The 25,574-nt window shown below is 43.5% G+C and overlaps 1 long non-coding RNA gene across 1 annotated transcript; it reads right to left on the reverse strand.

The window, feature by feature from the left end:
* Nucleotides 1-598: 598 nt before the first annotated feature.
* Nucleotides 599-17,841, reverse strand: LOC115073326. Its single transcript, XR_003851985.1, has 4 exons — nucleotides 17,380-17,841; nucleotides 2,073-2,258; nucleotides 1,445-1,630; nucleotides 599-1,017 (listed from the first exon to the last, which is right to left on the reverse strand). It is a non-coding gene; the product is annotated as an uncharacterized LOC115073326 (long non-coding RNA).
* Nucleotides 17,842-25,574: the final 7,733 nt, after the last annotated feature.

A 25,574-nucleotide genomic window follows, 5' to 3' on the forward strand; every position in this document is an offset into this window, starting at 1 on the left:
TTGGGCCTGCTAGGACATTCAAATTGAAACAAAGACCAATCAGCAAATGTCTTGGAATGCTTCCCAAGCTAAAAAAAATCCGTATTTCTCAAAATAAATTTAAAAAAAAAAGGAGGGAGGAGCAGGGGAAATTTGAGGGTTCAACAGTAACTGTACCCAGCCATCTGCAAGTTTTCCATAAGCTGCAGTCTTTGAGACAGAGCAAAACACAGCCAAGGTCAAGCAGCTTTTATCTCCAAGGTGAAATAAAGAGGGCTTCCCAGCACCAATCCCCTGTATGTTGAAAATTAGCTGCCATATGGGCCGATACAGTAAAAACCGCGGGAGAGCCAAAAGGGTCTGGGACCTCAGTAAGTGAAAGAGTAAGATCAGCCCTGTCCCCCCCTCCAAAGAAATTTCCTCAAACATTTTTTTTTTTAAGAATCCAAATCCTTACATGTTAAAGATATTGGGAGAAGCCCAAAAAACATAATTCCATTTAGGAAGGATCATCATCTTGAACAAATTTATTCTACCCAACACAGAAAGTGGAAAAGACACCCATTTGAATAGGTAAGCTAGAGACTGTCGATCTATAAAGCTTAGACAGATCCACAGGCAAATATTTTAGAGAAAATCAAAACAAAAACAAAACAGTACTGGAGGTAAACATAAATCAAAAAAATAAACACCAAATTAATTTAGCAAATAAGATAACTTAAGAGACCTTCATAAGATCATAGCAGAACGTACCCGAAATGGCACTGTAAACTTTTCCATAGGAAGTCACTATCGGTACTCATCCGATAATTTTAATTATAGGTTTCAATAACACATAACCATTTTTTTTTAAGTTTTTATATGCAAGAGCACATCCAATAATATCCAAATAGTGATTACAAAAAACTTCTTTAACTTATCTTAGCTTGGGGATTCACTTAAAAACGCTATATCCAAGAAACATCCAGCCAGACACGACTCGCATTTTCTGCACCTTCCGCAGGGGCCAGGAAACTATAAGCCAAAAAATGTGCGTTTCTGAAAAAAATCAAAAAAATGAATTAGAGCATGATATTTTTTTCGTAAAAAGCTTAAAATATACTTGCACACAAATTACCTAAAGCCAACTGCTAACCTCTTGATCAAAGCACCATCCCACTTCTTATTGATGTAAGACGTATGTCAGTTTAAAAAAACCTTCAGCTGAATCACATGACCAAAATACATCATGAATCAAAATGGTCATCAAATGTAGTAATGTCAGCCACAAAAGAGTGCCAATCAATTTCTTCGTTCAGCCCAAATGGAGAAATGGTATTTAAGAAAAAATCCAACGTTGTTCCTTATGATTAAGCAAAGAGGAATTATCCCCTCCACGTTTGGAAGGATAGACCATGTCAATGATTCCCCATCGCTGATCTGCAAAAATATGATTTTGAGCAATACAATGAGATACTATGGGCACCTGTAACTTCTTGGTCTTAATACAGCAATGATGTTCGCAGATGCAAATTCGAATTCAGCACTTGGTTCTTCCAACAAACAAAAGGACAAGGGCAGTGGATAATGTAGATGACTTTGCTTGATTCACAAGTAGAGTGAAATGTCAAATGAATGACAATTTTTGATAGAGGATATATCCAAGTATTACCTGTAAATGACAGTGTACATAAATCACACTTACAACAAGGATAATGTCCAAAGTTCAAAATCTCCATAGATGTATCATCGGCATCCGGAAGAGCCGCGTGAACTACAGAGTTCTTAATATTCATTCCACAAGTATATAAGATCAAAGGAAAATCTTGAAAAATGTGGTGCAACGAAAGAACATGCCAATGTCATTTAATGCAATCCATAGAACATGAAGCTTTGTTAGAAAAAGGCACAACATCTACCTTAGGACTATCCTTTCGTTTTTCATTGTATTGTAACAGGGAACCCTGGTCTGAATGTAGAGCACTCCAATATGCACTTTAAACTATGGTGAAAGGATATCCCCTTTCCAAAAAACGCATAGCCAATAAATATGCCTGTCACTTGAAATCAGCGAAAGTAGAACATATCCGGTGAATCCTAAAAAATTTACTTACTGGTAAACCAGCTTTGAAACCCCCAGTGGATTTTCTGTATACATTCGTCTGGATGGAATCACCATCTTTAATGATTTCAATATCCAAAAAAGGTAATCTTCGAATATCATAAGAGATGGTAAATTGAAGCCAAGAATTTGAAGAATTAATACATCGATGGAATTCAAGAAGTTCTGAAATAGAAGACTTCCAAATAAAAAATAGATTGTCAATATACCTCATCCACGTGACTATCTTATTTTTAAAATATTCAGATGGATAAATATATCTGGATTCAAAATCATCCATAACCAGGTTGGCTGTGGATGGAGCAACAGCAGAGCCCATGGCAATACCATGTTTTTGTAAAAATAGTATATCTTGAAATGAAAAATATTTATTTTTAATGTTCCAATTCAGCAACAGCATATAAAAAGGATTTAGGAAATAGACATGGGCCAGAATGAATATCCAAAATTTTTGAAATGACATCCAAAGCATGAGAATAAGAAACACTGGTGTACAGAGAAACCACATCAAGGGAAACCAATAAGGAATCAGAAGGCAATGGAGTTAAACTCTGAAGTTTCCCAAGTACCTGAGTATAATCTTGAACATAGGACTTCATCTGGCAAACATGTGGATTTATTGATTTACTTATTTAGAAACTTTTATATACCGACAACCGTTTGCACATCGTATCGGTTTACAGATAACTTAAAAACTTTTAGGCATTGCCTTTACATGGAACGGTAACTGTGAACTAAGGAACAGCAAACTTCTAAATAAACAGATTAATAATATTTACAATGGTCAGAGACAAAATGTGGATGCAAAACTTTATCTAGAAAGATAACCAAAGGTTCCAAAACAGAACCATTACTCAACACAATAGGTCTTAGAGGAAGGCTGATTAATGTTTTATGTACCTTAGGTAGTCCATAAATGACAGGAATCCTAGGGCATTTTATGACTAAAAACAACCGTTCCTTATTAGTCAAAAAAGGTACTGCATCATGAGATGTTAAATCTCAAATACATTCCAGAATTTCAAAAGTAGGATCAATGCTCAACCGAGTGTAATATACTAAATCATTGACTTGTTTCTGAATTTCCATACAACATTGAGAGCCATCTAGAACGACTATAGAGCCACCTTTATCAGCTGATTTGACAATTTGTGAGTCAGATGCCAAAGATTTTAAGACCTTTTTCTGAGCGCGAACAGTGAAGAGAAACTGAGGGGAACTGAAGGCCTACAGGATCATGGCCCAGATTTTAGGAGAAATTCGGAGTTTTAGAGCAGATTTTACTCAAGAGCTTGGCTTGGTCAAATCAATGACAGATGAGATCAAAGAACACATTGATAACATTGCGCCACGGGCTGATGAGCTGGAAAATCGTGTTTCTGCTGTTGAAGACTGGGAGTCCTCTGCTATTGAAGATTGGCGTCCTGTGCTGCTAACTCCCTGGTGACTCTGAAATAAATAGCTACAAAGCCTGGAGGAAAATGTAATTCACTTGGAGGACCAGTCCAAGTGCTTCAATGTGCAACTGGTGGGAGTCCCTGAAAAACTGGAAGAGTAGCGGGATTGCAAATTTTGAGTGCAGCTCCTGCGTACAGTGCTGTGCCTGGGAGAGAGGGATTCCCAAATGGTGATTGCAAGAGGGCATCGTGTACTGGGAGCCAGTTGCCCTGGTAGCAACTATCCACAGGCGTTCAGAATTAAATTTCATCGATTTCAGACTAAGAAGTGGGTGCTGAAAAAGGCACGGGAGATAGGCCCCTCTATAATACAAGGGCAAATGAATAGTGACCTTCCTGGACTACAGTACTGCGATAAAGAAAAGACACACTGAATACATGCCAGCGAAAAATGCTCTGCAGGAACGCAAGATTCAGTTTAGGCTCATGTACCCTGCCAAATTGATGGTTCTAGTTAACGAGGTGTGGAAGAGTTTTGACTCACCAAGTGCGGCGCTGGCCTTTGCATTGACATGTGGCCAAGATAGCACTGTTCCACCTCATAACGAGCCTACCAATAGTGCTGCATGGCGAAATAGCCCAGGAAAAGATGCTCAGGGAAGTCCGGGAGCGAGACAGTTGAAATCCTCTCCAGGGGGTAGGGGTAGGGAAAACTGGCAAATACCGGCAGTGCATGATACATCTGAGTGGCCTAGCCTGTCAGCTTGCAAAGAATCATTTACAGCTGCGTTGACCACGACACGTGGTGAACAGCGCACAGGAGCAGCAGGAGATCCCATCTCACAAAGATCTCCACAATCGGAATGTGGACTGCCCATTCAATGTCAGGGAGCTTTTTCATCTCGATAGTATCTGAAACTAGAGGACTTGCCCTCGGCCCGATGTCTTCTTGGGATGCCCAATATCCTTTGTGATTTTCAATGGAGAATGCATTACCTTTGGGGTTTTCTCTACAGGGCAGTGATATAGGAGGTTGGGGGATGGGAGATTAGGGATGATTGCATAACAATGGAGCCTAGTGTCCAGGGAGGGAGCAGGGGTAAAGGTAGAAGAATTGCTAGTGTTGGAAGGGGAGAAAGGAGTTTCGGTAGTCTGTTTTTAATTGTCAGTCAATCTATGTTTGTGTCTCGAGCTGTCCCGCTTGCATGCAAGTGTTTTCCTGATGGTATGGAGGTGAAGCGGATGATCGTCACTGGAGTGTGGATGGAAGGCTAGATTGTGTATCAGTGGGGCAACAGCTTCAAAGGATGGATCCAGAAAAGATCTTAACCTGAAGACATATATGAAGTCTCTTTTCTGTGGACATGGCAGTAACAATCTCCAAGGAAAATTAGCCTAAGGACAATTAACATGTTTGGTGACTTTATTACATTGAGAGGGATGAGGTTTGCCTATGGGTTAGGGGATGGGCGTTTCTGGATGGGATGGCAAGGTCTGTGGGGGAAAGGGATTCATGGAAGGGGGAGCAGGTTGTCAGGTAAAGGAATTAGGGATGAGGTTATGGGGTTGGGAAGATTGGGAGGGGGGATGGGTTACCTTGGATTGCTCAATATGTACATGATTGGTGTGAGGGGGCTGCTGGGTGTTATATTGAAAACATTGTTAATGGGGGTGTTGAGGCAGGGAGTTGGGAGGGGTATTAGGAGGTGGAGGGAAAGGTTATACAGGTTCATGGTCTGCTTTGGGTGCTTTATGTATATGAGGCTAAAGATGGAAGCGGATTCTCAGGGATAGGTGTTGGGGAATTTTATTTGAGGACCAAATGGGGCATCTCAAGGTAGTTTCCCTGAATATAAGCGGTATTTCTCACCCAATCAAGAGAAAGCGACTATTGCAATTTCTCAAGAGATTTCAGGCTCAAATTGTACTTCTGCAGAGCCACTTAACGCATGCAGAGCATGATAAATTGAAGACAGACTGTGTGGGTCAGGTGTGGGCAGCCCCCTACACATCTCAGAGCAGGGGAGTTTGTATTTTGGTGCATAAGTCTCTCCTACTACAAGTTATTGATTCTAAATTGACATGGAGGGGTGATATATTTTTCTGCGATGTTGCTTTCAAAGGTTGGAATTTGGGGTGGTTAAGGTCTATGGCCCTAATGATGATTCTAATGACTTTTACTCAGATCTCATAGTCCAGATGGGATTCTTGTCTGGTATTCTCTTGTTGGTAGGTGGCGACTGGAATGCATGTTTGGCCCCAAGAATGGACAGTTCCTCTGCTAGCTTGTATTGGAAAACCCTGGGGTATTTGACAGCTTTGGTTCAGATGTATAGTCTGGTAGATGTTTGAAGGCATAAATATCCGTCATCTCGCAACTATACATGTTTCTCTCCCAGACATAATACATACAGTCACATTGACTTTTTTTGTGCTCTGAAACTTGGTTGTCCAGAGTGGTTGATTGCGACATTCACAAAATCTGTCTGATCATAACCCGGCTTCCCTTACTGTGGACTTGGTGGGAGGAGAGGCCTGGGTGGGAAGATGGTGTTTTAATCTTTCTTTGTTGGGCAGACAGGACTTCAGGGAATTGGTAGAAAAGAATAAAGCGGATTTCAATTATCATCATAACCCTGCTGAATATGACCCAGCATTGAGGTGGAAGACATTAAAGGCAATACTGAAAGGAATCATAATCAGTTATGCTAATCACTTGAAGAAGATGACTCTAGCGAAGCAGGTGCAGTTGGAGGCTGAGATCTCAGCCTTGGAAAGGGATCATAATATCACATGCTTGGTTAAAACATATCAGCTGGTTGGGTTGCAGGACCAGTTGAAACTCCTGCAGGAGGGAAAGACTGAAAGAGTGCTCAGATATACTAGACAAAAACATTACGAGCATGGCAATAAGACTGGTTCATTGTTGGCTCAGGTGATTAAGAGGAGGTAGGCACGGACTCAAATATATAAGTTTACATCCTCAGCAGGACAGAGAGTCTCTGATAAGGCACTGAGAGAGGTGATTTGGCCAACTATACCAAATTATATCAGGGACCTGACTGCGATAGTACTGGGGAAGCAAGGGCCCTTCTTAGTGGCCTTCAACTTCCTGCTCTGTCACATCCTATGGTGGATAGCCTTAAGATGCCCATCACCGTGTTTGAGGTGCAGAGGGCTATTGGAGAGCTGACGCTGGCTAGATTAACAGATCTTTTTAATTTCGTAAGGAATTCTCCAGAGTCCATTAAAGAGTTAAATGACACCCTTATAACCTTGCTATACAAAAAGAAAGATGATGAGTTGGAGGTGGATTCTTACAGTCCTATTTCATTGCTTAATGCAGATATTAAAATATTGGCTAAAATATTGCAACTGCGCTTGGAGGGTTTAATGCTACATATAATTCATAGGAATCAAACAGGATTTATTAAAGGTCGGTAGATAATACTAGACTCTTCAATATTCTACATTTGGTCAGAATGCGTACAAGGGAGGAGACTATTTTAGCGCTGGACGCCAATAAGGCATTCGATAGGATTCAGTGGTCATATTTGTTTCAAACTCTTGAAAGATTTGGGTTTCCAGAGGAATTTAATAAATTGGTGCAAGCATTATATACTGCGCCTAGGGCATATATTTGTGTCAATGGGCGGTTTACATCCCCTATTTCAATGGCTAGCGATACTTGACAGGGTTGCCCGTTATCACCTCTCTTATTTGACATAGCCATTGAGCCATTTGCCCAGGCTATTCATGAACATCCGAAGATACAGGGGGCTAAGGTTGATGGGGTTCAACATAAGGTGTCATTATACATGGACAATGTATAATTGGGTCTGGTCCTGCCCTAATCAGACTTTTGGTGGAATATGGCACACTAATGGGATACCAAATTAATTTTACGAAATCTGAGCTTTTCCTCTTTGATGGCAGGACTTGGAAACCTAGAAGTCTGAGGCAGTTCAAGTGGGTATTTCATGGGTTTCCTTATTTGGGCGGCTCTGAGTTTTAGAGATGAATTTTCTCTAAACTATTCACCACTCCTAGCGACTGTGAAGAAGAATCTTAAGGATTGGTCCAACTTTCATATTTCTTGATCAGGGCAGATAAATTTGGTTTAGATGTGTATTTTTCCCAAATTCATGTATGGTTTCAGCATATCCCGTGTAATGTGCCCCAGTCTGTCTTTACGTCTTTCAGTGGGCTGGTGGGGAGTTTTATATGGCACAACAAGGTTGCACACATTAAAAGAAAGGTGTTATGCATGGACAAATCACAGGGGGGGGCATGGCATTACTAAATTTCCAGTGCTATTATTGGGCAGCACTGTTGGTGTGCGTGCAGAGTGGCTTAAACCTGATGCCTCAAGTAGGTGGTTTCAAATGGAAAGGGCCCACACAGAAGGTATAGAATTACCCTTACTCCTGACTTTGCCTTCTCTTTCGGAGATGGCAAACAGGATCCTAAGGAGTAATCCCCTGATCGCACACACAGTGCATATATGGAGGAAGGTCTGCATGCACATGGGGGTTCTGAAAGGGGAATGTTTACCAGTGATGCTGTCAGCTAAAAATCCATTTTTATCATACTATTTCCTAGCCATGGCCAACTGGCAGAAATGTGGCCTCAAATGTCTCTGGCAGTTATGGAGAGGGGATAATATGGAACCATTTGCAGATTTGGTCAGTCAATTTAAGATAGTGGACAATACTCGGCCCTTTTATCTACAGATGAGGGACGCTCTGACATGGCTCAGGGGTAGGGGATAGAACCCTTGGGTTCCGTGCAATTTTGAACGCTTCCTTAGCGGTCATACATTGGAGGGAAAGGCTATTTCCTGCATGTACCATTCTATGACTGATCTGGATGAAATCCCAGACAGAACTGCATCTGTGATTCAATAGTCGAATGACGACTTACAAATTTTACTGGATGATATTGACTGGGACAAGATATGGCAGGAAGCACATTCCATTTCTATATGTAGTGAGTCGATCTTGTGATTAAATTGTTACATCGTGTGTATCGCTATCCTACGTTCTTTACAGTTTTTTCTGGGTTAACATCCCCATTGTGTTGGAGGGACTGTGGACTCAATGGTACTTATTTTCACATGTAGTGATCATGTCCACCACATGTGGACAAATATCCACCTTCTGGGAGGATATAGAAAAGGAGGTTAAACGGCGCACACTTAGTAGGAAAATTCAGTGTTGGTAATGAGTGTTTCTTATGACTTAATTCTTTTTCATCTTGTGAGTTAAAGTTATGGCTTAATTTCTCAGTCTTTGTTGCTGTGATTGTTAAAAATGTATGACAACTCATGTGCAAGTTTTGCCAATCCTTTATTGTTTGTTTATTATTGTTTATGAAAAGCTGTATACATGAAAAATCAATAAAGCTTTAATTAAAAAAAAAAGAAAAGGAGGTTAGATTAATGTGTAATAATCATTTTTCTTTAACTCTATGTGTGGGGCTTTTGGTGTATTGAGGGACACTATTGAAAATGTTTCAAATTTGGATCGACTCCTTATCAATCAGTGTCTTCTCGCCACCAGGTACACCATTACTCTACACTGGAAGAGCGCGCCTAACATATCTCAGTGGTACTCCCAAATGATGGAGGTGGCCACCATTGAAAGGGCAAAGTGAAACAGTATGACAGACATGGAGCAAGCTTTGGGATTATCTGCAAAAGTAAAGAGGTGGCAAAGGGAAAGGGAGTGGTTAGAGGTGACCTATGAGATCAGGTAGGTCGGGAACTGCTTATCTGTGTCTCTGGGTGTTGGGAACTAATGTAGAAGGAATGTTAGCCTTACAATGCTTTCAACTGTTTGGCCTGTTGTACTGTCTCTTAACATAAACAGTTAAAAAAAAACCCAGTTGGTGCAACGGCTGATCCAGTGCTTGTATGCAAAGCACAACCGTAAAAATCTATACGCCAAAAGGCAGAGATACCAATATAAAACCGTAATCTATACCACAACCTAAACCTATACCATAATCCCCCTTATTTCTTGTGACTCAGTGGGGCAGTAAAACAGACCCTGTACTACACAAGAAGAAAAGTAAAAGAAGAAATAAATACCAACCACTTTCCACAGAAAGCTATTTAATCAGCCAGGGAGAAGGAGAAAAAGCTCCATGGGCAAAACCAAAGCTCATCCACCACAAGAGCACAAAATAAAATAAAAGGCAGCAAGTTACGACCATTCAGTCAAAACCTCATAAATCCTGTGATTCACCTGCCATGAAGAAAGGAAAAAAACAGAAAAAAAGAAAGACTCTGAGGGAGTAAAACTGCCACCAAGCCAACAAGTTCTGTGGAGAAAGAATATTTTTCTACCCAGCTGGGCCAAGGCACCAAAACTGTGGAAAATCCCAAGTGAAAGACCCTCAGGGGATTTCCTGGAGACTTCTAAACTGGCTTTGTACACCTCAGCTGAAGTCTATGTTAAAAACTTCAAGAAATATGTGTAATACCATGCAATCAGCTGAGGCCAGTTAAGGTTCCTCTTTTATTGATTTTTTCAATGTGCATGCAAAGTAATAAACAGGATACAGTCATCTCCGAGTGTCGCAGATGAAATTAACACTTTAAATATGATCCAGAAACACTGATAACAAGCTTTCAATCAATCAGCAATCAAATATCTCAATATCTGTTAGATTTATGCTTAATTCTTGTAACTAATACCTATGCATAAGCGTACAATTTGTCTACATTTTTAATGGTCAATTTAACCAGTAAGCACTCTCAATTATTTGTACAGAAGGTACAACTTTAGCTCCTAATAAATATATATTTAATTAAACCCTAGCATGCAATAACCATACGTCATCTCTGGTTCTCTGGCCTTTAGCTGCCACGGCTATCTTGCCTTATATGAGTAAAGGAGGAAATGTCTTTTTCTAGCTACAATGCACCAGCACAGGTAGGATTCTAACCAGAGAATACCTCTAAACTACTGGTGTTTTTCTTTTCTTTTTTAACTTTTTCTTTATAGATTTTCATATATTCATACAAAGAATCATCTTTGATAAAACATTTGCAAGGATAGCGGAGAGAGAAGGAACAACCTAAAGAAATAGCCTCCTGCCGATATGAAAGTAACATTCTTCTCTCGTGTTACACGTGAAATATCAGTAAATACGCGCAACAATTGGCCATAAAAAAGGTGAGGCTACATTCCTAAAGTATCAACGCATAACACTGCTGACATCTTGCAATGAACAAATGTAACCAACAAAGTAGCACGTTCCAAAACATCAGGTGAGGAACTCTAAGAAATTTGTCAAATTAGGAAAATCAGACTGAAATTGAACATTATTAGCATTACCAGCGGAAGTCATAGAAAGGAAAGATAATTTACTAATAGAAGGCAAATGCTCAAAGTCAAATTTTATAACTTCAAGGAATATTTTTTTAAAGTAACATCAGGAGTTTCCCCAAAAATCTTGGGGAAATTTAATAAATGAAGATTCAAATGCCTTGAGTAATTTTCCAATTGTTCAATCCTTCTTGACAAAAAGTTTCGGTCCTTCACTGAAGCAAGTTGAAGAGCTTGTATATCTTTGAAATCTGCTTCCAATTTGGAGATTTTGTAAGGTATATCACATTACCATCATGTTTGTCCCCCATCTGTTCCATTTTTAAGGAAAGAGAATCAATCTTAGAAGAATATGCACTTAGATAATTATCCAGGCCAGCAATCATCCCCCATAATGAATCCAGCATCATCACCTCAGGTCAAGCAGGGATACAAAGAGCCCACCACTAGATGGTAAATCATCACTCCCAAGTAGAAAAGGGGGGATCACCGCCACAGTCATTCCCATCTGCGGCAAAAGATATCGGAAATGGGGGTTGAGTGATTTGAAAAACTCACCCCCATAATCGCCCAAAAGCAGCTCCACTCCCTACAATACCATCTCCGACATCTCACAAGCCCCCTCCAATGCGGTCGCTCCAGCAATGTCATAGCTGGGCGCCGTAGTATTGAGAGACAAGGGAGATTGCTGTGCCAGGGGACGCCGTTGGTCAAGTGGGCTGGGAGATGCCTCCGCTGCAGATGACAGCAATGCTCCTTCTATGCAGGCGCCATCAGGATCCTCAACTCATAAGAACATGCCATACTGGGTCATACCAAGGGTCCATCAAGCCCAGTATCCTGTTTCCAACAGTGGCCAATCCAAGTCACAAGTACCTGGCAAGGACCCAAACATTAAATAGATCTCAAGCTACTATTGCTTATTAGGAACTTAGCCAAACCTTTTTTAAAACCAGTTACATTAACTGCCATAACCACATCCTCTGGCAATAAATTCAAGAGCTTAATTGTGTGCTGAATGAAAATGAATTTTTTTGATTTGTTTTAAATGAGCTATTTGTTAACTTTATGGAATGCCCCCTAGTTTTATTATGAGACAGTAAATAACCAATTTACATTAAACTGTTCAAGTCCTTTCATGATTTTGTAGATCTCTATCATATCTCCCCTCAGTTGTCTCTTCTCCAAACTGAATGGTCCTAATTTCTTCAGCCATTCCTCATAGGGGAGCTGTTCCATGCCCCTTATTTTGGTCACTCTTCTCTGCACTTTCTCCAGTGCAACTATATCTTTATTGAAATGTGGCGACCAGAACTGCACACAGTATTCAAAGTGCAGTTTCTCCATGGAGCGATACAGAGGCATTATGACATCCACCATTTTTTTTGTCACTCCCTTCCTAATACAAACATTGTTTGCTTTTTTGACTGCCGCAGCACACTGAGCTGACGATTTCAATGTGTTATCCACTAGGATGCCTAGATCTCTTTCCTGGGTGGTAGCTCCTAATATGGAACCTAACATCGTGTAATTACAGCAAGGGTTATTTTTCCCTATATGCAACACCTTGCACTTGTCCACATTAAATTTCATCTGCCATTTGGAAGCCCAATCTTCCAGTCTCACATGGTCCTTCTGCAATTTATCACAATCTGCTTGTGATTTAACTACTCTGAATAATTTTGTGTCATCCGCAAATGTAATCACCTCACTTGTTATACCCTTTTCCAGATCATTTATATATATATTAAAAAGCACCGGTCCAAGTACAGATCCCTGAGGCACTCCACTGTTTACCTTTTTCCATGGTGAAAAACTGACCATTTAATCCTACTCTCTGTTTTAACCAGTTTGCAATCCACAAAAGGACATCACCTCCTATCCCATGACTTTTTAGTTTTCTTAGAAGCCATGCGGGACTTTGTCGATCACCTTCTGAAAATCCAAATACACTACATCTACTAGTTTACCTTTGTCCAGGTTTATTAACCCCTTCAAACAAAAATGTATCAGATTTGTGAGTTAAGACTTCCCTTGGTTAAATCCATGCTGGCTGTGTCCCATTAAACCATGTCTATCTAAATGTTTAGTGATTTTATTCTTTATAACAGTTTTCACGATTTTTCCCAGCACTGAAGTCAGGCTCACTGGTCTATAGTTTCCTGGAGCCATTTTTAAATATTGGGGTTACATTGGCCATCTTCCAGTCTTCAGGTATATCAGATGATTTTAATCATGTTACAAATTAATTGAAATAGGTCTGAAATTTCATTTTTTTTAGTTCTTTCAGAACCCTGGAGTGTACACCATCCAGTCCAGGTGATTTACTACTCTTCAATTTGTCAATCTGGCCTACCAGATCTTCCTGATTCACCGTGAGTTGGTTCAGTTCATCATCTGAATCGTCACCCCTGAAAACAGTCTCTGGTGAGGCAATAAAGTTGGTGATCAGCTGCTGGCATAAGAGAAGAGGGCTTCGGGGGGGCGGGGGGATCTCTCACCCTGCCCTTCCTGTTATAAGGCATTACACAGGAAGAAAGTAAGGTAATGTCGAAGGAGAAGCGAGCTGCTGAACACTGCATCTAGAGTGCCGCCATTTTGGATCCACGTGTGTTCGTTTTTCAGCCTCTCACATGTCCAGATCCAAGCAGCTTCTACTTTATTTCCTAGCTTAAATAGCGCAGTCTCAAACCTTATGACAAGTGCCTGCACAATTAACAAAGGAATTCAAAGCTTGAATTCTTGAAATTTTCCACAGTACTGATTCTCCACAAAGGAGAGGACCTAAAGAAAGTATAAACAGCAATAGGAATAGAGGGCACCCCTACCATGAACCTCTTTGCAAATTAAATTTCTCAGAAAAAATCCCATTCACCATAACTGCCATGGGTTATTATAAAGGGTCTGTATGAATGCTAAGAATCTGCTGGTAAACCCATTTCGCTTTAACTTACAAAACAAAAAAAGACCAAGTCACTCTTATCCAAGGCCTTTCCTGTATCAAAATTCACTATTAAGGACTTGCATTTACGCTACTAGGGACCTTGCCAGGGAAGCTATAATTCGATGCATGTTTCATACTACCTGCCTATCTTTGACAAACCCACCTGTTCTAGTGACACCAAAGTCGGTATAACCTGAGGGGCAAGCTGCCATAGTTTTTGCTAGTAGTTTAACGTCAAAGTTTAATAATGAGATAGGACTATAGGAACCTGCTGATACAGACTGGCCTGCTTCTAGTGCTGCTTTAAAGATATGGCCTGAAGATGGACACAGCTGTACCTACAAGATCCTTTAAGACTTGCCAGGAAATCCATCAAGGCCTGGGGTCTTATATAACTTAGTTGATTTAATAGCCAATTTATGCTCTTCCTATTTTAGGGAACATTGAGTAATTGCTCTTGTTCCAAGGATAACCTGGGTAAAGGAAGGGACTGAAGATGAATAAATTATTTAGTTTTTAAGAATGGCTTTCTTCCATTTTGGCTGGCACCAGCAGCAGGCTCACTGGTCTATAGTTTTTCGGCTCACACCTGGAGCCCTTTTTAAACATTAGCTGCTCCCATCTCTTTTGGGCATTCTCAAGAAGGAAATTTTTATCACATTGCTTTTTACCTGGTATCTTTAAGCTCCTTTGCTCCGTGCTGTGAGCGTCCCTGCGTTTTCCAGGCAGCCGCTGTCTTTCCCATGCTTAACCTGACCCCTCTTTTGAGCCCTGTGTCAGTTTGTTCTGTTTTCTAGCTCTGATGTTCTTTCATGGGATTTTTTTTGCTGTTTTTTAGTTTTACTTTGGTTTGCATTTAATTAGGCATGGCAAGGTCCCATATAAATATGGAAAATACAGCTGCATATCAAAAAGACGTCTGTCAGAATTCAGCAGCATTTATTCACATAGGAATCATCTACCGCACTGTAGCACTGAAAACTGGCCAGTTAAAGAGAAGGGAAGTTCAAGAAAACTGAAGGCAGACACGTGCCAGGGGAGAGAACGTGAGATCTGTTTGAGTTCAGACCTTTCCTGTATCAGGTTTTCATCAAAACCCAATGTCAGTTTAATGTGGCATCCGAAATCTTGCTGGGCAGTATGGATAATTTGGTAATTATTCCCACTGCCTTGTGCTTCCTCGGATGCTGAATGTACAAATGATGAGGGAAGGACATCTCCTGTTTCAACAGGGCAGATTTTACTAAACAAATATACTTTTGCCTACAAGACATTTAGGATGGAAGTGATGGAAGGATACCTAAGAAGTATGGAGTCAGGACACAGCTAGAACAGATCCACACACCAGAATGACAGTCCGCTAAATGGATGTTTGTGTTTGCTGCTGAGCCATGTCTTTGTACTTTTCATAAATATCTGAAGACCTTATTTTATTAGTCAGGTGTCTGGGCTTAGAGGCTCCCTCTGTGACACTGTGTAGGGGTGCTTGTTCTGGTCAGTTATTTTACTAAGTTCAGTACTGTGGCAAGCATGATCTTTAGTGTGTATTGAACTGGAGGTTTTGCTGTATGCTTTCATTAGTTGTTTGTTTTCATTATGTGTGTCAACTGTGTTACCTGCCAAGGACTATAGATTGTGCTCAAATAAATAAAACTTTCAGGGCAGAATCTCCACAGACAGGATAGGAGGGGAGAGAGAAAGAATGATGGGAAGGCAGAGGAGGTCAAGAAGGAAGCCTGCAAAAGGAGAGACGCGACATAGGAGGAGGAAATGTGCTCTGTGATGCAGGTCAAGAAACCAAAAGGCAGACCACCACTTGGGCTTCATAGCTATAGTGACGCACTCTGAGCAAAGCGCTCAAGGGTCAACTGTAGTAAAGGATTTTCCACATTTTGTGCCTATAGGGAAAAAAAGCTCAATACATTTGTCTCAGTCTCCTTGAATGAAGCACAATAAGAGCCAGAGGGTGCTGGGACCAGTTAGGTGAACTCCATCTGCAAGGTAGCTGGAAATGGAAGCTGCAATCTCTTCTGCATTATCACATTTTAGATTTGCAGCTGTGGAAACGCACTGACAGCAGGGAGGGAGCCGGCTGGTTGAACACGAAAAGATTAAAAGCAAAATATGTTTCTCTGTGACCCTTTCATAGCTCTGCAAGGAGAAGGTGTTTACACTGCCTGGCACAGCACTGCCCGCAATCCCAAGGGGAGGCTGAATTATTAAAGATTACAGGATGTCTGGCTTCTTGAAGATGCATTGCCCCATTAAGTCAATTAAATCTGAGGCAAAACCAAAGAAGGGCATAGCACAGAAAATAAAGTAAGACCAGGTATACCCAGCCCCAGAGCTGTGACACTATGCCAGTTCTCGGGACATGCCAGAGCAGAAACCGTTCTCAATGGATATCACCCCAGCTTATAATACCATCAGGAATGGGGGTGATAAACTGGATGCTCCATATTTCCATGCTTGGCTTCCTGTGCTGGGTTACTGTAAAAAGCTCACTGTCCTCAATAGAACATAGGAACATAATAAATGATGGCAGAAAAAGACCCAAGTGGTCCATCCAGTCTGCCCAGCCAGGGTTGTTTAGGATAGTAACTGCCGCTCTGTGCAGGTTACCCCCATGCCTTATGTTAAGGGCAGTAACTGCCGCTCTGTGCAGGTTACCCCCATGCCTTATGTTAAGGGCAGTAACTGCTGCTCCGTGCAGGTTACCCCCATGTTTCTGTTAAGGGTAGTAACTGCCGCTCCGTGCAGGTTACCCCCATGCCTTATGTTAAGGGTAGTAACTGCCGCTCTGTGCAGGTTACCCCCAGGTAACAAACACCATTTCTTTAGGTACACTTGATTCGTTCAACAATCCCAGTCCCTGCATGCCAAATCAATCTACTCCTCATGTTCACCGTACTGGCAGTGTTTAGGAAAACATTCAGTGTGTTAGAAGGTGAGGGCAGGAAATGAGGGGATCATGGCATAGATTTGGGCAGGTTATCCTTGTTATCAAAAAATCACTTAGTAAAACGTACCAATGAAACATTTGGTGATATTTGAAGTATATTAAATAGAAAATATTTTTGAAACATTGAACAGTAATGATTGAATCCCTTCTTGCTATCCCTTTTGGGAAGAACCACTGGAAGGTGTTGAATGGGCAGGCCTCTGAATGGAATCCCAGTTACAACTCCCATAACCCAGTCACTAGCCAGTTGCATCTGGATGCAGAAAAATGATCTGATGCCCTTGGCACAGATTTCTTCCAAGTAGAAATGTGAGTTGCCTGAGATCAGGGCCAGACTGACCATTCATGCAATAGGACAGTGCCCGAGGGCCCATAGCACTTCCCCTAGGCTTAGACGGGTTGTTAGGGCCAATAGTCCTTATTGCCCAGGGACCCAGATCACTATCAGTCTGTCCTTGCCTCAGGCTCATGCACCTACCTATGAGTAATTAAGAGATGTTTACAAAGATATTCAAAAGAAAATAAGGTTGATCCATGCGCACTTTAAAAAGGATTTCTAATTACAAACACTAGCTTAGCAGATACAAATCTAAAAGGAATTTTTTGCAGCAGCCTTTTTGTGAGATCGTTTCCTCTCAAGGGCTGGATGGCTTTTTTCATACCTGTTTATGCGTTACTGGGTGTTGCACATGAATTTTAAACAAACTGAACAGTCAGGGCCTGCAACCTTTCTTCCTCACCTCGTGCAGTACTCAGAGCTTTCACTCAAAAACTACATCCCAGGAAATAAAATGAGAAGGGAGGGCGCAGCCTTCTAATTTGGACAGGGTGTGGCTTCTTTTCTCGCTAAAGGCAGGTCCGGCTCACTACCGGAAGCAAGGGCTGCGGCTCCCCAGGGACACCCTTAAAAGCACAGCCGCCCGCCTCTCCGCTCTATAACTCCAGTCAGTCCAGCTCACTACCCGTTCCGGCCCCAGGCCGATTCCGACACGCGACGCGGGCAACGGCGCAGAATTAAAGCGCGCGGAACCAGAGTGCGCTAGCACGAGCTCCGCCCCCCTGCGCGAGAACCAGAGGAAGGCGGGCCCGGAGTGTGTGCGCGAGCCAGGACGGTACGAGGAGAGCAGGAGTTCAGTGAGGGGGTGGAGCGAATGGTCTCCCTCGCCACTATCGGGGGGGGCGGGTCTTCGTGGTCACGTGAGACTGACGTCATTCAAGGGAGCAGCGTTGGAATCGAGCCCCGCTTCCGGCTGCCAATTTGCTAGAAAAGCTTTCGGAGCATGCGCGCGTGTTCCCGCGCTGCTGCTGCGCTGTGGTAACGGTTCTGGCCTTTCCCAAGCTGCTGCAGCTGCAGACAAATAACTTCCACTTCCGGTTGGGAAGGGCGTTCATGTGGAAGTCATCAGACCGATATTGTAAAGGGCGCGGGAAAACGGGCGCGCAGCGTCGAGCGTCTTCTCTCCCAACACACGCCCAACCACCTCTCCTGGGCGTGCGATTCTGTGTTTAAATGAGGGGTCGCGCTAAAAAGGAGGCACTAGGGACCATAGCAGCGGAAACCCAGGAGCGGTGGCCCAGTTTTACCAGCTTCCATTTTCCAAACCCACTGACAGTCGCAGACGCTGGTAAAATTGAGCGTCCCTTTTGCTAACCTGACCTGCTGGCACATTTTTTTACATTTTAATCTTTGGGGTTCCTCCAACTTAATATCACTAGAAAATTAAGTCTGAGGATGTATAGAAAATCAGTATTTCCTGCTTTTCTGTGCACTTTCTGGGCTGCTCAGAAGTTAATGCCCGCCCTTCGGCAGACGCTGATTTCTAAGCATAAAATGTGCAGATCAGGCGCACATTTTTTCTCGATATCAGGGGCAAATTGCTAGCAGCCTCGTTAACATGGATCTTCATGTGATGTGCGCTATTAGTTTCAGGGGGTTTGGACGCACGTTATGGACACGCCAAACCCCTTATTGTTTAAAGGGTTGTGGCCGCGCATCCAGCAGCGTGTTAAACAGTGCGCCCAGCTGAGCGCACTTCATCGGCCTGCTTAGGTGGGGCTCTGAAGCAAAGGAAACGCACTTCCTGAGGTGCCTGAGAAGCTGCAGTTGTTAAACTTGTACCATGTTCCCAATGTTTTCTGCACGGAACTGGAAATGCTGGCCCATCACCATGAAACAAAGAAAGTTTGATGGTCCTGTTGAATAGGAATGTGCAGATACGCCTCCATAAGATCCAGGGAGACCAAAAACTCTCCCTTGCAAACCAATACTACTACTATGCGCAGCGTTTCCATACAAAAACGCGGAACCTGAAGGAACCAATTTGCTTTCTGCAAATCGAGAATGGGCCGACCACTGGTCTGGACTGATCTGGATATGTTCAGGAATGTGAAAATATTACAAATAAGGCTGATATAAACCTCTAGTAAAGAACCTCATCTCAGTCACTTACACACAGAACAGAGACAGATCTGTCTTCACCAAATACAGAATAAGAGACCACAAATTACAAATGTGGAAACAAAACCTGGAATGGAAACCCCAAGACCACCTTCTGCATGCAGTGCAAAACTGGAGACTGGAAACAGAAATATATTTCCTCCTACACTAAGGAAAGTTCAAAGTTAGAAGGAATGCATATTCTCAAAACTGACATAGGATGGCCCTTGTACCCCGTCACTGCCCTCCATGCCCCCATTACCCCTCACTTCTCCCAACTACTCAATCATCCCTTCACATGCTCATATCCCTGTCCATCATTCCCGACACCCCCCACCCCACATTCTCTTCCCCATGCTCCCTCTCTCTCATGCTCAACTCTTTCTGCTCTTCCCTCTCCTTTTCCCTACCCGGTATACCTCTGACCACCTCTTTCCTACACCTTCCTGCTCAACATCCCCCACTCCCCTCCCCCCCACCCAGCAGCCCCACACCTCCATCTCTCTCTCTCCACTTCCATCTCTCTTCCCTGTCCAGTGGCCCCCAACCGCTCCATCTTCCACCTCTCCCTACCCAGCAACCCCAACCTCCTTTCCCCCACCCCTTCCTATCCAGCAGACGCCTGACTCCCTATCTCCCCACGCCTTCCTGCCCAGTACATTTCCCCCTCCTCCTGGCTGCGTATCTCCCCAGCAGACTCTTGAACTCCTATCTTCCCATGCCTACTTGCCCAGCACATTTCTCCCCTCCTCCTGGCTCCCAGCCAGCAGAAAAGACTTCAGTCCAATCCAGAGTTTCCCTCCTTCTTTATCAGCAGCAGATGAGGGCAAGAAGCATTGAGGAGAGGAAGATGAGGAGGCAGCAGCAGTGGATCTACAGAGCACAGACCTTTCTCCCTCGTGCTCCTGCTTTCACATCCAGGCTCCATGAGGTGACTAGAGCATCAGCAGCCTCACTGCTAGGACAGGCAGAGGAAGATAAAACTGGTGTCCTGCTGGGCTTGTATGAACAGGAGTTGGTGATATCGTGCTCTGATCTGGGTGAAGGAGGAGGAACAACCTCCCACTGGCCAGAAAGAGGAGAAGGAAGCAAGAGCAGCTTCTGTCAGACCCAATACAAGAGAAGTCAGCCGTCTCCTGCCCGGACTGATGAGGAAAGATCAGCCTTCTGCTGGCTCTGCGACGCACCTTCCGGGTCTTCCCGACACACCTGTTGTGACCTCTGCATTAGATACTGAAGTCAGCAATTGTATAAACACATACAATCCCTAGTGACGAGAGAATGGTAATGAAGCTGTGGGATAACTTGCATGGAGCTGCAGTTCCAGCCCAAAACAACAGTGATATGACAGCACTGTGCTTCCTACAAGACATGGGGTAACCTGCACAAAGCTTCCATTTCCCCAATGTCATTCAAAATGCAACTGTTCTTTGCTATCTGTCAGAGGCAGAATCTTCTTCTTGGGGCTAAAATAATAAATAATAAATGCAGCCTGACACTGATGGATGCTGGCACTCATTGAGTTAGGCGCTTTCACTCTATGTCTTTAAAATATGTCATGACAAAGATGGAATTCATCGTGCATAGCGGCATAGTAAATGAAGGCAGATAAAGAGCAAAATGGTCCATCCTGTCTGCCATGTTGCAATTAGTTCACTTTGGTAGATGCACATACAAATTCTCACATGGAATTGTAAATGCTGCGTAAGTTAATGTTCAGTTTTGCCAGGGTCAAAGGTATCCTAAGGCAGATTCTGCTTCCAAGTTCAGCCTTCTCTGCTTCCTTGTGCCTGCTTTATTTCTTAGATCAAATTTAAGTGCATAGAACATGAGAGGCTGATGCAGTGGCTACTGGCTAATGCAAAGCTAGTAGACATGAGTTTCATTACATTTTGTACAGCTCTACCAATGCACCTCACGCCTGCCCTGCAGCACCCCCTGCTATTCCAGTTCTGAGACCCTCACATAGCTCTGCCAATGCACCTCACTCCTGCCCACACAGCTCTACCAATGCACCTCACTCCTACCTTGCAACACCCCTGCTATTCCAGTACTGAGACCCTCACACAGCTCTGCCAATGCACCTCACTCCTGCCCTGCAGCACCCTCTGCTATTCCAATACTGAGACCCCAAACGCAGTTATGCCAATGCACCTCACTCCTGCCCTGCAGCACCCCCTGCTATTCCAGTACTGAGACCCTCACACAGCTCTGCCAATGCACCTCTCTCCTGCCCTGCAGCACCCTCTGCTATTCCAATACTGAGACCCCAAACGCAGTTATGCCAATGCACCTCACTCCTGCCCTGCAGCACCCCCTGCTATTCCAGTACTGAGACCCTCACATAGCTCTGCCAATGCACCTCACTCCTGCCCTGCAGTTTTCCAAGAAGCTTCTGTTCTAGAAAATTCTGTTCTTATTAACTTCCCAGGCTGTATTTGTGTAGTATGCGCTTTTGTCACTATTATACAAGGATGTCTTGGCTTTTCATTTCCTTTTCTAAAATGTTTCTTGTTACATGGAAACAAAGAATGTGATGGCAGATAAGGATCTCAAGGCCAATCTTGTTTACCTAATTAACTTCCTCTTTAAGGATACATTCTTGAGAAACTTCCAAAACACTCCTTTCTCCAAAATGGGGATTGAAAAATCCCAGAATTATTCAGCTGGAGCCAGGTGGGCATCTGAGCTTCGGAACAGATTAGCTGCAAAGGTTCTGCAGCAGGTCCCTCAGATCCTTCTTCCCTCTGGTCCCCTCCAGGCCTCCTTTTCGTCTCCAAGCATAAAGGTGCAATATTATTTCTGATCTATTCATCTCCTGTCAGACTTCTAATGTTCTGCTATAAAATCATTAAACTGTCTGCAATGCTTTGAAAGGGGATAAAAGCGATTAGTGATGGTCATAAAATGGAGCTTTGTTGTGCAGTGTAATTGAAGCCTGCCTGCCTGCTTTTGGGCGCCCATTAATGTGGGGAGACCTCGTGTGTTGAATTACAGATTCTGGAAACTAGATCTTCAGCTTCAGCTTTATGGCTATAAATACAGATGCAGATGTTTTGACTTTTGCCCAGGTGTCTGGCACCAGCCCCAAGTATGAATCCTCTGAACAAGAAAGGCAGGGACTGAGATTCTTTAAATCTGTGTTAGGGGTTTCAGTCAGTGACCACAAGGGCACTATACTTTGCACGGGGATAGTAATTTCCCCATGGAGAGCCTTTCTGCTCTGTCTTCTTACCCATTGCCGTGCCTGAAGCTGATGGAGTGGCTGTGGAGCCGTGCTGGAGAAGATGAAGGAGTGCGGGTGACTGCTGAAAGGATGGAGAGAGGGAGGAGACAAAGAAGCTGTGATTGCAGATTGGTTCTGGGAAATTCCAGCTATTGGAAAGATATTCCAGGTACACAGAAAATGTGCAAACATTGAAGGGAGGACGCATCCGTCTGGGAATGGACCTTATGACTGGTTGCAGGTGCCCTGAAGACCAGCTCCATCCCTGGATATAATGTAAACAGAAATTCATGATCTTTAGCCCAAGCACCCTACACTCCATGGGCATCACTTACTGGGAATAGAAATTACATTCACCTACTAGGGCAGCATTTACTGATCTCTTTCTGGGATCTCCTGAGCTGTTCAAGCTTTTATCTTTGTACAAAGTGAAAAGGTAGAATTATTCTTGTGAAGTAACAGCACTGTTACTGGCCTCGTTGCACTGTGAGCCTTATCCTGCTCTCTCACAGCTCCATGGAGGCACAAAGCTGGCCACTTTGTTCTGTCTAATCCATGCTTCCTGGAAGGAGGTTTTTATTCCGCTGAAAAGGAGATCCTCAGATTCATTCCATATGCAGCTTTTAATATTGTGCCAAACACATGGATTTCCAGCACTTTATACATGAATCTGGCAGGCAAAGACAGACAGAGAAAGACAGTTACTTACATAGAAACATAGAAATGACGTCAGAAAACGACCAATCGGCCCATCCAGTCTGCCCAGCAAGCTCCCACATTTATTTTCCCAAATGTATCTGTTTCACCAACCACCAAGTTCAGGGCCCTTGTTGTTACTAATTTGCACCCAGAGACTCTGGTTTATTAAGCCATCACAGACTTTAAATTCATGAAGGGAAGGGTGGCAGCTTTCTGTGCAGTAATGCTGTCCTTTGCTTTATAAGAGGAGAGGGACACATCAATCTGAATTACGGCTAACAGCGGTCACTGGTGGTTTGACAGACAGTTTGGTGGATTGTGTCACACCAGTTCTCGTTGCAGCATCCTCTGCCTTGGAAAGAGCATGGACAGGGGCTTCAGTGGATTAATGGCTACAAGGCAAAGGACCACTGAAACCCCCGTGCAAGCTCTCCAGGAGCACAGCTGCCGGGTTTTCTGAGGCTTGACCCAGTGCCTTCTCACACAGATGGTGCTGGCGGGGTTGGCATTGCTGCTTGGTCTGTTCTGATCCTCTGTTATGGTTCCTGTGTCAGAGATATCTACAGGACCCTGCCAGATATAGTGTTTTCCAATCTTCCGCGGGTGATCTGATCCGAGCTGGCACAGTTTACTACTAACTAACAAGTGCTGTGAACTTGAGCTGTCCTGGGATATCATCAGGTTCCCTGACTTTTTCCTCCAGAGGTTCATCACCAGCCAGTTGTGGACTGGATGCATCACAAACCAGAGCTGTAAATCTCCTAGGAGCCCTTCTGGTTTACAAGGGCTAGATATGAAAGATGGTGGTGAAAATGTTTTCTAGGGTAAATGTATTTTTCTTCATCTAGCCCCTTGAAAATTCTGCCCCTTTAGATCCATCCCCTTTTAAACACTGCCCTCCCTTCCCCATCTGTGCACAGGAGCTGGGAGTCATGCAGGGCAGACGAGGTCTATTGCTGCCAGAGGCAGAGCGGCACTTTAAAGCTATAAAATAAGATATTGATTAAGGTCCTTTGAAGCTGCCATGCAGAAAAAGTCTGGCAGCATTCTGCCGTTATATAAGAGCTGCTGTGATTGTGAACAACCTCTGGATATTTCATGATCCCCCCCTGCCATCTCCTTCCTCTCCCCCATGCTGCTAGCAAGTGGAAGGGAAGGGCCAAGCACAGCCTTCTTGTTAGGTATCTGTGTGAGCAGGGATGCAGCCTGCACATTCCAGCAAGGCTAAAGCTTAGAAGAAAGAGGTTGGGTTTTTTTTAAACACCATGGGGCTGATGCAATACAATGCACCCAGCCGCATGCACTCTATAACCCGCACTGTATAACCCGCAGTTGGACGCGGGTTATATAGGCACTAATTAATCCCCTTATGCGATAAATAAGGGGACTCGTGCCTCTACAACGCACGTCCAACACGGAGTGAATCTAATAGCGCTCATCACATGCAAATACATGTAAATGAGGCTATTAGCATTCACTCCCGATGCAAAAAAGAAAATGTACATCTAGGACGCACATTTAGCGTTCAGAAATTAACGCCTGCCTGGAGCAGGCATTAATAGCTGAGTGCTCCTTAAAGCAGTACAGAAAAGCAGAAAAAAATGCTTTTCTGTACTGCCTCCTACTTAATATCATTGCGATATTAAGTAGGAGGAAAAAGTAAACAAATTTTAAACAAGAAAAACAAAATGCCGGCAGTCGGGTGCAGGAAACGGATGCTCAATTGAGAAGTCCATTTCCTGTATCCCTGGCTGTGCAGCGTTTAGGAAAACCGATGCTGATAAACCCGGTGTGGGTTTTCCTAACCGGCGGCGGGCTGACGCACTCGGGCTCTCCTTAGAAAGGATGCGCTAGGGGCACGCAAGAGACTCTAGCGCCTCCTTGCTAACGTGACCCCCTAATTTAAACATTGCATGGCGCCCCCAGGGGGGCGCGTTAAGAAAGCGGGCACTAACCGTTCAGCGCCCGCGCCAAAGTACTGCATCGGCCCCTATAGGCTTCTCCTGTAAGAGACTGCAGTTCTGACTTCAGAAGTGGAGCTCTGATTGCATCCTTCTGATTAGAGAGAGTTTAATGATCATTGCAAGAGGAGTTGTTTGTAAATAAAAAGCTTCTTCCCTTTCAAGCTGCACAGGCAGGAATTGCCGAACCTTGAAAGCCAGCAGTGCCTTCAGCGACTCCCCCACCGCCAGTAATAACAGTAAAGAGTGGATGTTGTGATGCGCCTTCCTCCACACAACCCGCCCATTAACTGAGGCAGTGCCCCTGTATTCTCCCCTGCCAGGGAACAGGAGATCTGCTAGCAAGGCACTGGACAGAAGACATGGTGCCACTGCATGCTTTGGCTGGCTCCTGTGAAAGGGTCTATACAGTCAGTTTAATGAAACAGAAATAACATTATAATAGCTGTCCCCTCTCTTACCCCCAAGCGCAGCTGGGAAATCTATAATTATTGACTACGTAAACCTGCCAGAATTCTGAGGCCAGAAAACATC

The sequence above is a fragment of the Rhinatrema bivittatum genome, chromosome 11, assembly GCF_901001135.1.
Source record: "Rhinatrema bivittatum chromosome 11, aRhiBiv1.1, whole genome shotgun sequence".
Classification (NCBI taxonomy): Eukaryota; Metazoa; Chordata; class Amphibia; order Gymnophiona; family Rhinatrematidae; genus Rhinatrema; species Rhinatrema bivittatum.